Below are 12344 nucleotides of genomic sequence, written 5' to 3'. Positions count from 1 at the left end.
CACTAGTTTGCAAATAAGTTAAGGGGCAATAAGTCACAAGCATGCATTACATCAGCAGTAAATGCCCCATCCATGCAGATTGTAAATAATGAAATATAAACGTTCCAATGTCAGTTTGTGACAATTTCATTATAGTGCAGTAAGAGCTAAAATATTTACAATCCTCAAGGTACATCTTATGACGTAAGGATCATGCTACTTTTTTATGCACTATACATAGAACTTTTACATCAACTTTCCATAATGCATATGTCACTTCCATGGTACTTCCTATTGGTTACCATCTTATCCAAAACGAACAACCCCAGCAAGATATGATATGATAGGTTATATATAACGCACTTAATACCCAGAGGTTTCTAAGCGCGCATCCGGGGATCGGACCTGTGGTGCTCTATGTCATCTTGCTTTCAAGGCGAGCATGTTGCCCCTGAGCTATCCTCCTGAGAGAAAAGAAACAAATATGCATAATACAGGTTAAAAGGGAAAGTATAAGGTTTTTAGGGCCTTGCAGAACTGAAGATTAATTAGGTCTTCAATTGCAGTTGGTAAAGTAGTCCATTAGACTACTGCACATACTGAAAAAGAATGCCCACTCATATGTTTGAGTCTAACCTTGGGAAGCTGAGGATGCATCTGGAATGAGGAGCTGAAAAGATAGGCATGAACATGCTTACTAAACGTATCACTCAGAAAAGGGGGTCCTAAAATCATGGCTGGCTTTATGTACCAGACTGAACTACTTTCCATGTTCTTCCACAGGGAGCCAATTCAGAAGATATGAGATCAGATCTATTCAATCTATGCCATTATCACACAATACCATGAACAGCCTACCATTTGCACGGTATTTTGTATAACGTCCACTCACCAGAAAAACTCTACTTTAACCACCTATTGCCAGACTCGACTGATGTCATGGTCTAGACTAGACTGTGGTTGATACTCTCTTCTGGTTACTCCTCACCATGTCCATTGCCATTAACCCATTATTTGGAAACTGTTATACCATTGATTACCCTTCAAATTGTGCCTCTAGACCCTTTCGGAATGTAGAAGGTTAACCATTATGTGTAATCCAGGCCTGTTAAATGTCAATATGCAAATCAACCTTTCATCCAGGCCGCTCTGAGGCATTGCAGTCACACGTGCCGTCTATTTTACATACGATAAGAGGCATCAGAAATCAAGTGGGGTACACAGGGGAATAACCAATCAGGCCCCTAGCCCAATTAATGAAACTTGCAATACACATTTATGACAATTTTAAAGTTCTGATGCTGGAGGACCATCTGAACCTCATTCTTTTTGATTCCATCATCCCTCAACTTCTTGATTTTGTACCTAGTACAGGCCAGTGTCATGATGCTTTTCTGGTTCCAGATCCTACATCATTCAAAACCCCAATCGCCAATCTCCAGAGAACTCTCATGAGCCAACTTGTCTCCATTGGTCTTCTCATCCCAGGTCGAGAAGTGCCTACAAAACTTCCTCCTAAGGAAGTCAATTCCCCCAAGCCTTTCTACAACCTGTGTGCTCTAAATGCCAGGCCTGCCAATAAACAGGCACTGATATTCACAATCTCCTGGAAGATTATGTGACGGGTCAGAAACGCGAGATGGACACAAAAGTATAGTTTTTCAAAGTTTGCCATTTATTAAACGATAAGGGATGAGCTAAATGCCTGTCTTTCCCTATGCCAACGAGGATGTCCCGACCTAGCAAACTAAACTAAAGAAGGATGACCTAGGGCCTCATTATGAGGTCCGCGTTAACCTGCCACTGCTACAGGCGGGTTGCCGCCGACCTCGAAACATCAAATCAGCCGCTTGACTTCCCAGTGCCACTTTGACATTACAAGTGCGGTGGAGCGGGAAGCCAGGCGGGGGATCCGGTAAGTCCTCATTCCCGCAGAGTCCCATAGGACTCCACGGAAATGGGGATTTGGAAGTACCGGCACTGTTGCTAAGGGTGCCGGTGCTTCCGTGAAAAGTCTGCCTGCAGGGGCCGTTGCGCATGGCAGTTCTGACCCTGCCGGGCGCTACGGCCCCTACAGGCAGACTCGTAGTGTGGCGGTCCAGAAACAAGTGTGCCAGTGAGCTTACCGGCACCATTGTTTCCGGACTGCCACACTCAGAATGAGGCCCCTAGTGTCCAAAATGTCTGGGACCCTAATACTAATATATACAACAAAATAACACAAGGAATATTTGGCATATATTCAACACCACAGTGCAAAAGTTCAAACGTATACATTTAAAGAGTACTCCTTGTGACCTGTGCTCTGTTCTCTTTCCCTGGCTCAATGCAGTAACACTCGTGAAAAGTTCTGATTCAAGGTTCTATTCAGTTCAACACAAATGTTATTTTCCTCCCAATACAACAAGGCTCAACTCCCAAACAAAAAGATCCCTGGTGGCCAGAGAGATTCGGAGACAGGAAATGGATGTACCTTTTCTACAGGAGACTACGTTTCTCTGAGGTGAAGAAAGAAAGATATCATGTGGTCTTCAGCGGCATGTATATTGGGGATCAGGAAACTCCAGGAACGGGGGAGTGAGAATTTTAATCCATGAGGAGCTTCAGATGGAGGTTTTTTTTTATATAAACTGTATTTATTTCACAGCAGTATGGATTACAAATATTCATATGTCAAGAAATTTCAAACAATAATATCACCAGCATCCTTCCCGCCAACTACCCCCATCTGGGGTGCCGTTTGCTGCTGAAAAAAAGCAGGCGTTAAAGTGTGAATCTGGTGTTAAGGGTTTAACGGCGCCGCAGCCTTTTACGGCGCCGTTAACCCCTTGTTTTGTCCAGTGTCGCATCCATTACCCCATTAAAATCGCCCCCAATCATGATCTTTCCCACCCCCGCCTTTGCAATTTTGGGTAACACCTCTAGCAGAAAGCGATCTTGCCTCTCGTTGGGGGCATAAATTGCCACTAGCATGACCTGTTGGCCCATTAATAACCCCCCTAGCATCAAGTAACGGCCCTCTGGATCCCTTTTTACAAACTATTTCTCGAATTGGATCCCTTTAGCCAGGAGGATGCCCACACCCCTCTTTTTGGTACCACTAGAGGCAACAAATTGCACAGGGAAGGCCCTGCTACACAGTCTGTGTTCGTCCTCTGGGAGCAGATGTGTCTCCTGTAGCCAAACAACCAAGCCCTGCATGTCCCTGAGTCTACTCGGAATCGATTTTCTTTTAACTGGGGAATTTAACCCTTGGACATTTAATGTGACGAAGGTTAGTTCAGCCATTAATATACCATAACATGCCCAAGGCGCTATTCTTCAACTGGGGCATCTTAATCCCCCCATGTATAAATTCCACCACAAAAGGATATTCGACCGCCCCCCCCAACACCCCAACATATTTTAACCCCTTTAACTTCAAGAAGCCCAACGCCCATGGTTGCACCACGGAGTGTCACCGGGTATATTACCCAGCGGGAAATGTAGGGTCTGGTCTCCCCCCCGTCCCGCCCCTCCCCCCAATTCATGCTTGTACAACTACTGCTCGGTTCTCCAATACCCTCAAGGCATATAGAGTCAAGATACGAACCTTCCAAAGTTTGATCTACTATGCGCCAGACAGCTTGCGGGGCTGCATCATTCCCCCCGCTCAGACCGGGACCCTGGCCCTAGGGTCTCTCCTGTGACCTCTTTGGCGGGGGCGCACTGATTTCCATTGTTCCTTTGCCAAAGGGTATTCTCTTTCCTCCCTCCCCTGTGGGGAACCCACTTGGTCCTTGCCCCCGCTGCCTTCCTTCTCTCCCATGAGCTCGTCCATTTCTTCCTCTTTTGTTGTCGTATGCCTTTGACCCTTCCATTCAAAGCACAGCCCAGTCGGGAACACCCAATGATAGCGAACCTTCCTTGTTCGCAGCCAGTCCGTGACGACCCGCAGCCGTTTCCTCTTATTCAAGGTGGCTTGGGAAAGATCTTGAAACAGAAGAATGGATGTAGAGCGGAAACCTATGGGTTCCTTCTCCCGTGCAGCTCGCATGATGAGCTCTTTCAGCTGAAACATATGCACTCGAGTTAACACATCCAGAATCAGGTTTTTCTTTAGCTGGAACGATGAATAGACCCTGTGAGTCCGATCCAGGACAATGTCCCTCTCGGTATCTGGGCCCAGGATGTGACGGAACAACTCCGTCACATATTGATGTAGGTCTCCATCAGTGACAGATTTCGGGATCCCCGGATACGTATTTTGTTCCGCCGGGATCTATTCTCTGCATCCTCCTGTCTGTCCTGGACCCGCCCCATTTGTTGTTCTAGGGTCCGGACCCTTTGTGCTAGCTCTTCATGTTCATGGCTTTGTTCGGCTACTGTTGTCTCCATCTCATCAACCCTTCTTTCGACTGCCACTATTCCCTTGTTAAGGTCAGCAATAGATTTGGCTAGGTCAGTGGCACTGTCCTTAATATCCTTCTTCAACTCCTGTAACATTGCTAATAGATCTGATCTGCGAATTGGTGGGTCATCGCAATCCTCCGAGACCCCCGAAGGGGGGGGGGGAGTGGATCTGAGCCTGCGCCTGTAGTTGGTTACGCTTCTGGGTCTCAGCAGACTGCATCATGGACTTGATGTCGCCCGATTCCAAACCTTTTGGCTTTCCCGCCTGCTTAGACATTCTGCCACCGCTCTTAGCACCACTTCACGAAGCAAACGCTCCCCGCTTCCCCCTGCCGGTGGTAAACAGGGTCACCCAAGGTCCGCGCTGTCCTTATATAAGGGAGGCGCTCCGCTATTACAATGCTGGCTCTAACTTCGTAATGTCTGTTATAACAGGTATATGAATTCCTTAGGCTGCTCTCCCTCTGTTCTGTTCACGGGGGTGCCCTCTGAGGCTTCCTCCACTCCGATGTAACTCCGATATAACTGAACGCTGCTCCCCGGAGTTAAGTCCTTTTCTCCCTGGGGACCTCCAGTCGTGTCCTCCTCGTGGGCTGCTGGGTGATGCCACAGGGGGAGGAGGGGAACCATCCGCACAGAGGCGACCTCTTCAGGTTATCCAGAGCAAGCCAACACACTCTCCTTAGGTTGTCTCCACCCCGGCCCCCACACCCCAGCAACACTTGTCTAGGAGGGATACCTCTGTATGCCTCGTCACAGCACATGCAGCGTAGGTGCCACCGCCTCACTGGCTCGCAGCATGCAATTCTGCACAATTCCGGGACTCTCTCCACTGTAGCACGCCTCCTCACCTTTTGCTTGCCCGAGAGCAGCCCTTCGCGCCGCTCCGCTCCTCCGGCCGTAGAGGCTCCGGCCAAAATGGTAGGGCAGATCACAGAGCACCGCACATCCCGCCTCCTCCTCCGGTGTACACACACCGGGCCGTGCCGCCTGCCTCCTCAGGGCACTCCAACCGGCGCAGAGGCCCTTGCCAAAATAATGGATGGGTGATCTCGGGCCGGATCAGCGCTGCACCTCCCACCGCTTCCTCCGGCACGCACACAGCGGGCTGTACCGCTCGCTCCCTCAGGACACTCCACCAGCTGGGCTCCCGCTCTGTCTCCTTCCTCCGTCACGGCGACCCAGCCAAGCCAGGGGGGGGAGAGGGCAGATGCACCCACCGCACTGCAACCTGTCCCCGGGCCGATATCCCCCCCAGCGGGACCCCTTTTCTTCTGCCCGCAGGGGCGCCACGGGCCAAGCCCAATTCAGCACTGCACCGGGGGCAGGCTGGCGAGCCCCCGGGCTCCTCCGCACATTGCACCCACCATCTTGGGACCCACCGGGCCATCTAGTCATCCGCTGCTCTCTCCCGGACGAGAGATTCCCCGGGACTGTCTGCTGCACTAGGCACTCGCAACTCTCACGGGAACCCGCAAAGCCGCCTTCCTGGGTACCCAGTGTATTTTCATGAGCTTTAGGGCATTAGGACGGGGAAGGAGTCTGAGAGCTCACCAAGGAGACATCCTTCGGTGTCCTCGGCTGGCCACGCCCCCTCAGATGGAGGTTTTAAAGGTCTGGACGGACGTTGTTGGGAGGGCTTTGCCGATTTCCGGTTTGATAAGGAGGATACGGTTCACGTTTGCGACTGTGTATGATCCCAATCAGGGTCAGATGAAATGCTTGAAGGGAACTCTGTTGAAAGCGTTGAATGAGGGAATGAGACATCTTATTATTGGAGGATATTTCAATATGTGGGCGGACATTAAGTTGGACAGGCGACCTACTTGACTGAGTGGACAGGAATCCCCAGGGACGGGTTATGAGGATTTCCAGGCGAGCATGGGTTTCGATGGGTTGTGAGGCATATGGCGTTTTTGTCACTCACAGAAAAAGGGCTTCACCTTTTTCCTCCCTCCCTCATGGGACCTTTACTCACATTGACTACATCTGCATTTCAAGGGACTTATAGGAAGTGGCGCAGGGATCGGAGATTCTTCCAATTAGGTGGTCGGATCATGGCCTAGTTTCCCTTGATTTAAGGTGACTTGGGTTATGTCCTCGGAGCTCCAGGTGGAGGTATAATGAATCCCTTAGTAAGGATTTGGTATTCAGAGAAGAGGTGGAAAAGGAAATCAAAGAATGTTTTCTTAACAACACGGGGAGGTAGAGAGAAGTATAGTGTGGAATGCAAGTAAGGCAACGTGGAGGGGTTTACTGAATAGGTATGTTGCCCAGAAATAAAGGAAGAGACTTCTATTGGAGAATAAATTGCGGAAGGAGATAGGAATCTTGGAAAGACAAGCACAGACGTCAAATGGAAGGGTGGAGGACTGGCTAGACGAAGCAAGGGGGAAACGAGAAGAATTTAGACTACTGGAGGAGGGGAGAATAATCTGCACTCTTCAGTTTTTAAAAGAGAAATATTATGAGAAGGGGTATAAGGTGGACACGCTCCTCGCGACTTGACTGAGGGGACAGCGGGAGGAGAGGTGGGTCAAGGAGGTAAAGGTTCAGGTTGTAGTGACAACAGAGGGAATTTAGGAGGCCTTTGATTTATTCTATGAAGTCTTATATGAGGAAGGGGGGAGGAAGGATGCATAGGGTGCCAAAATCTATCTAGGAGAGATTTGTCTGCCAATATTGACCAGGGAAGAAGCGGGTACTCTGAATGTTCCCATCAAGGGGGAGGACATTTAAAATGCGATAGGACATTTACAACTTGGCAAAGTCCCAGTATAGGATGGGTTTACCTCAGGCTTTTACAAATCATTTGGGACTGTGTTACTTCCCTTTTTGACTGATTTATTCAACAATATATTAGAGCCCGGCAGGGCCCCTGAGTCGTTTGTTCATGCCCTTATCTTAGAGAAGGCAGAGGCCCCTGAGTCGTTTGTTCATGCCCTTATCTTAGAGAAGGCAGAGACCCTCGGACCTGTGGTTCATACTGCCTGATCTTGCTTCTTTATATTGATGTGAAAATATATACAAGAGTCCTTACCGCAAGATTGGAGGGGTTTATGTCACGCATGGTCCATCCGGACCAAGTGGGTTTTTATAAAAGGACGTCAAGGGGTGGACACAATGAGCAAGTCTTTAACACCTGATTAATGAAGCTCAGGGCGGGCCGGGAAACCCCACTCTCCTGTCAGTGGACGCAGAGAAGGCCTTCAATAGGGTTGAGTGGGACTTTCTCAGGGCAGTATTGATCAAGTATGGGATGGGGAACAAATTCCTGCAGTGGTGCATGGCCATGTACTCTTCTCCAAAGACCAGTGTGGCTGTAAACAGCGGCTTCTCTTGGTGGTTCGAATTTGGAAGGGGGACGAGACAGGGTTGCCCCCTTTCACCCATTTTATTTTCCCAATCTCTGGAGCCTCTGGGCCAGAAGTTGAGAGAGGCCCATCGAGGGAATGGGATAGTCGTGGGGGTAGGGGAGGGGGTCGGAATATAAAGTAGGTTTATATGCTGATGATTTAATTGAACAATGTGGGAAAATGGCGGATTCAAAATCAATAAAAGCAAGTCCATCAGATTCCCGCTCGATCGAACAAGTGACGACGATATAGGCCGATGAAAGTCAGTCTTGGCACGCTTGGTTATGTGGGGATCAATGTCACAAGGGATTTGTGAGGACTATACAAGGCTAACTTTCCTCCCTTAATGTCAGGGCTATATGAAGATTTAGAGAAGTGGAGTAATTGTCCATCTCTTGGCTCGGGAGAAGTAACGCACTGAAGATGGTCTTCCTCCCCAAGATTCTCTATTTGTTTCAGATGTTACCCATTTGGATTCCTGATGGGTATTTCCACAAAGTGAAAGGATACCTTTTGAGGTTTTATGGCAGGGGAAGGCGGCCAGGGAGTCTCACGAGGTTCTTTTTCTCCCCAAAGATGGAGGGGGTGTAGGACTGCCTTACATATATTTATACTACAAAGCTGTCCAAATGAGAATTTTAATTCCACATTTGAGGGACCAAGGGGATCTACAATGATTTGGACAATTTTCACCTCACAATTTTCAAGCTACAGTGGGGGAATGGCTATGGGGGGAAACTTCCTCAGAGGATAAGAGATCATCCCATTTTGGGGACTATTTGGAATATTGGGTGTCAAGGGCCTGAGATTAAGAGAATAACTAGGTGGCCCGCTTCACTGAGCCACCTGTCTGTATCGGGCGTGAGAAATGCCATTTCAAATCCAGAAAGGTTCCAGAGTTAGTTTGAGGCATGTTTGGAAAGAATTGGGCAACTTTTGAAAGATGGCAAATTTATCCCAATAATGGACTTAAAAGAGGCGCTGGGAATAAGTGAATTATCAGTGTTCTCCTATTTGCAACTAAAAGGGGTGATTATGACTGAAGGCTGGATGGAAGGAGTACTGAGGGACCTTACCTCCTTTGAGACACTCGCAGATACTAGAATTGATATGAAGGGGTTCATCTCCTCACTATACGGTACGTTGGTAGAGGTGGGAAGGGGGACTACTTATAGATTGAGAAATCATTGGCAAGGAGACCTGGGCATGGAAATTGATGTACAAATATGCCACAAATTATGTTGTAGTGATTTTAAGGTATCGATTGCTTGTCAATACAAGCTTCACACGATTAAGCTCCTACAGAGGTGGCAATATGACTGAGTTAGGCTTACCAAAATGTACCAGGGGGTCGACCCTTTGTGTTGGCATGAATGTGGGGCAAGGGCAGATTATTGGCATTTGTTGTCGGACTGTGTGAGAGTTCAAGTTTGTTGGGATGAGGTGCTCGGTTCGATTAAAGAATTAGATGGGATTTCGAGGGACAAGACTCCGATAATGGCTTTATTTGGCTTATAGGAGATCGATGGAGACTATACCACACTTCAACATATGGTGCACTACCTATTATTGGCAGGAAGGGTGACACATTGGAAGAGGGCACTGGTCCCAGGTAAAAAGGAATGGATAAATACAGTGAAGAACATATATTGATGGAATGTGTGGTTGCAGGAATTCATGGGGGAACAGAGAATTTTTAAATAGAATGGGGTGTGTTCCAAAGCATATATATGCCTATCGATACAGGGGTGCCAACAGAGGGGTTAGACTAATGACTGAGGGCATTCCTTGAGGATGATAGGGATTCTGTGAAGGTTTGCTGAAATGTAAGGTCCCAAGAATATCATGAGGGGTCACTGGGATGCTGGAGGATGTTTTGCAGACTAAGAGGAAGCAACCTTGTTATTTAAATTACTTATCGGGGTTGATAAGAGTATGATATCTACACCAGGGAGGAGGCGGTGGGGAGGGTTGAGATATGGGGGTATTTTGTATGTTAGGCCAGAGATACAAGATATTTTATTTATTTGAAATGTGAAACGTGGTTGGCATTGATTTATGTTTTATTGTGCAAAATCTAATACAAATTTCAATTAAAAAAACAACCATTACCCAAGACAAGAGAGAACAATTAAAGAACTTGTTTGTAAACCCTATTGTCAGAGTAAGAGAGGGCAGCGATAGCGGGAACTGACCTAAATAAGCATTGCCTAAGCCAAACCAAGGAGGAGCATAAGTGAAAAAAAGCCATTGTAAGCACTTGGTTAATGTAAGGGGGGAAACAAGAGTGGCAGGACAGCTACCCTTCTGGCAAAGGGTGTTCAGGAGGAGAATAGCATAACCTGCAATAGTCCAAATTGTTGTTGATCAAACTAGAAGACTTTTTTGAGTTGTATGAAGATAAAACTAAACCACAAGAGTACTTGTAGAAGTACAAGTAGTGTTGCTAGTTCTGGCATTGGAGTACACAAGGACAAGGGGCTTTGAAGTATAGTCCTGGCAGGTCAGTGGACCAGGCAAAAGTCATTGAAGTACTGTGGTGTGGTTAAAAGTGTTGAAGTGACAATTCTACAAAAAGCACATTGTAAATCATTATAGGAACACCCTGACAAATCAACATTGCTGATGCAAGTATGTTGTGAACTATTACAGAAGTATCCTGACGGAAGTCTTTTTGTTGTTCTTGGTGAACTGTGGAAACTTCCTTATACCTTGAAGAAAAGTTGTGTAGAACTCTCGGTTTCAAATGGAGAGACCTGAGAAGTTGTTAAACGCTTGGAACTTTTGATTAAATTCAACTGAGGCACTTACTGCAACTTTCAAGAGAGGTTTCCTTATTCTTTTGAACTTCCAGTTGAAATCTTGATTGAATCTGGGGAAGGGAGATTCACCAAGGTTACAAGGAGAAACAGTAACTTGATCTTGAAAATAACTGCTGATTTTGTTGCATCTGAATTGCCCTGGGGTATCTTATTGAGTTTGTTGTATGTACAAGTGTGAGGGACAGAATTATATGATATGATATGGCATTTGTAATGTACCTATACACAAGTGTTTCAGGCACAACAAGGCAAGTAAAGGGGAACAGAAGGAGGACCGAGACAACAATCCCACTAGGCCAAGTGACATTGAGATTGTGCAAGTGCAGGGTAGGGGGGAGGGGAAAAGTTCCAGGGGAAAGGGGATGGGGCAGTGCTGGACATGGGATCAAAACAATAACAAGACGTGTGGCCAGCAGGTGGCAGGTGCAAGACCGTGGGCATATTCATGGATTCATATCTCTCGTACAAGAGATACGTTTCTTATTTAAAATCAACATGCGTGTTCTACACCAATCTCTTATGGCAAATTCGGCCATACCTATCAGAGCAAAGCCTAGTGCTGATTGCAGGAGCCATAATTAACTTGAAATTGGGTTACTGCAACAACCTCCTGGTGAGTACCTCTAAAGGGAACATCAAAAAATTGCAGACCATACAGAATGGTGCAGTCACGGCTGTTTTCGGTTGGCGGGAAAAAACATCAGTACCCAGAAAAAAACTTCACTGCCTACCAGTCCAATAGCGAATAAAATTCAAATGTTCTGTCATGACTTTTAAATGTTTGACAAGCACCGCCCCTAAATATCTTGCTAAGGAATTCACCAAGGTTCCGTTTCAAAGAAATCTTCTATCTAACGAAAAACACAACCTACTCCAACCACGTAAAACCTTGGAAAGAGTAAGTGGTACTAACTTCATTCATTGGGATCCATTGATTTGGAACTCCATGCCATCTCTGATTAAAAACAGCACGTTTCTTACCATCTTTAAGAAACTGCTCAAGACACACCTGTTTGATGAAGGAGAAATCTAATAGAATCTCTGCTCCGTCTCTTGTTGCTTCTCTGTTCTATGTTGTCTGTTCAATGGGAGCGCTCTGAGGCCCATGGGCGATAGGGCGCTATATAAAAACTATGATAGATAGATAGATAGATAGATAGATAGATAGATAGATAGATAGATAGATAGATAGATAGATAGATAGATAGATAGCAGGTGTCCAAATGTGCAGGTAGGGGGACTGTAGGGTTACAGATACAGACCCAAGTGCAAGGGTTGCCGAGAGCCAGTGCGAGTGTGCAACTGGGCGGGTTGGGACCTGAGGACCGAAATCAGAGGGTAGTCAGGTGACCAGTGCAGTCTCAGACAGGAAATCAGCAGGGGTGAGGAAGAGAAAAGGCAGAAGCAAAGAGGATGGTCTTGAGGTGTTTCAGGAACCAGAGATGTTTCTCCTCAAGTTTCAGTGAGGCAGGGAGGCTGTTCCAGGGGGAGGCCGTTCCAGGGGGAGGCCCTAGCCGAAGAAAGAAATCTACCACCAACTCGTTGCTTGGAGAAGCGACTGACCCTGAGGGAGTTGAAGGTGGAGGAGCGAAGAGCTTGAGTAAGAAGGTATTTACAAAGAGGGAGTTGGAGGTGTTGAGGACCCAGTCCCCAGACGGCCTTGTGGACAATGCAGAGGGTCTTGAACTTAATCTTTGCAGCCACTGCCAGTCAATGCAGAGAGTTCAGTGCTGGAGGGATACAATCCCTGGGCTTGAGACAAAGGACAAGTTATCAGGACTGACTCTATGGGCTA

At 47.1% G+C, this 12344-nt stretch overlaps 1 protein-coding gene across 1 annotated transcript in view; it reads right to left on the bottom strand.

The window, feature by feature from the left end:
• The window catches only part of FTO (FTO alpha-ketoglutarate dependent dioxygenase), a 2588464-nt gene that overhangs the window by 1841818 nt on the left and 734302 nt on the right, over positions 1-12344 (bottom strand). The window lies entirely within an intron of this gene.

Source organism: Ambystoma mexicanum, chromosome 1q (genome assembly GCF_040938575.1).
Source record: "Ambystoma mexicanum isolate Mex_15411 chromosome 1q, UKY_AmexF1_1, whole genome shotgun sequence".
Lineage (NCBI taxonomy): Eukaryota > Metazoa > Chordata > Amphibia > Caudata > Ambystomatidae > Ambystoma > Ambystoma mexicanum.
The sequence above is the reverse complement of the archived record's forward strand: the minus strand, read 5'-3'. Positions and strand labels throughout refer to the sequence as shown.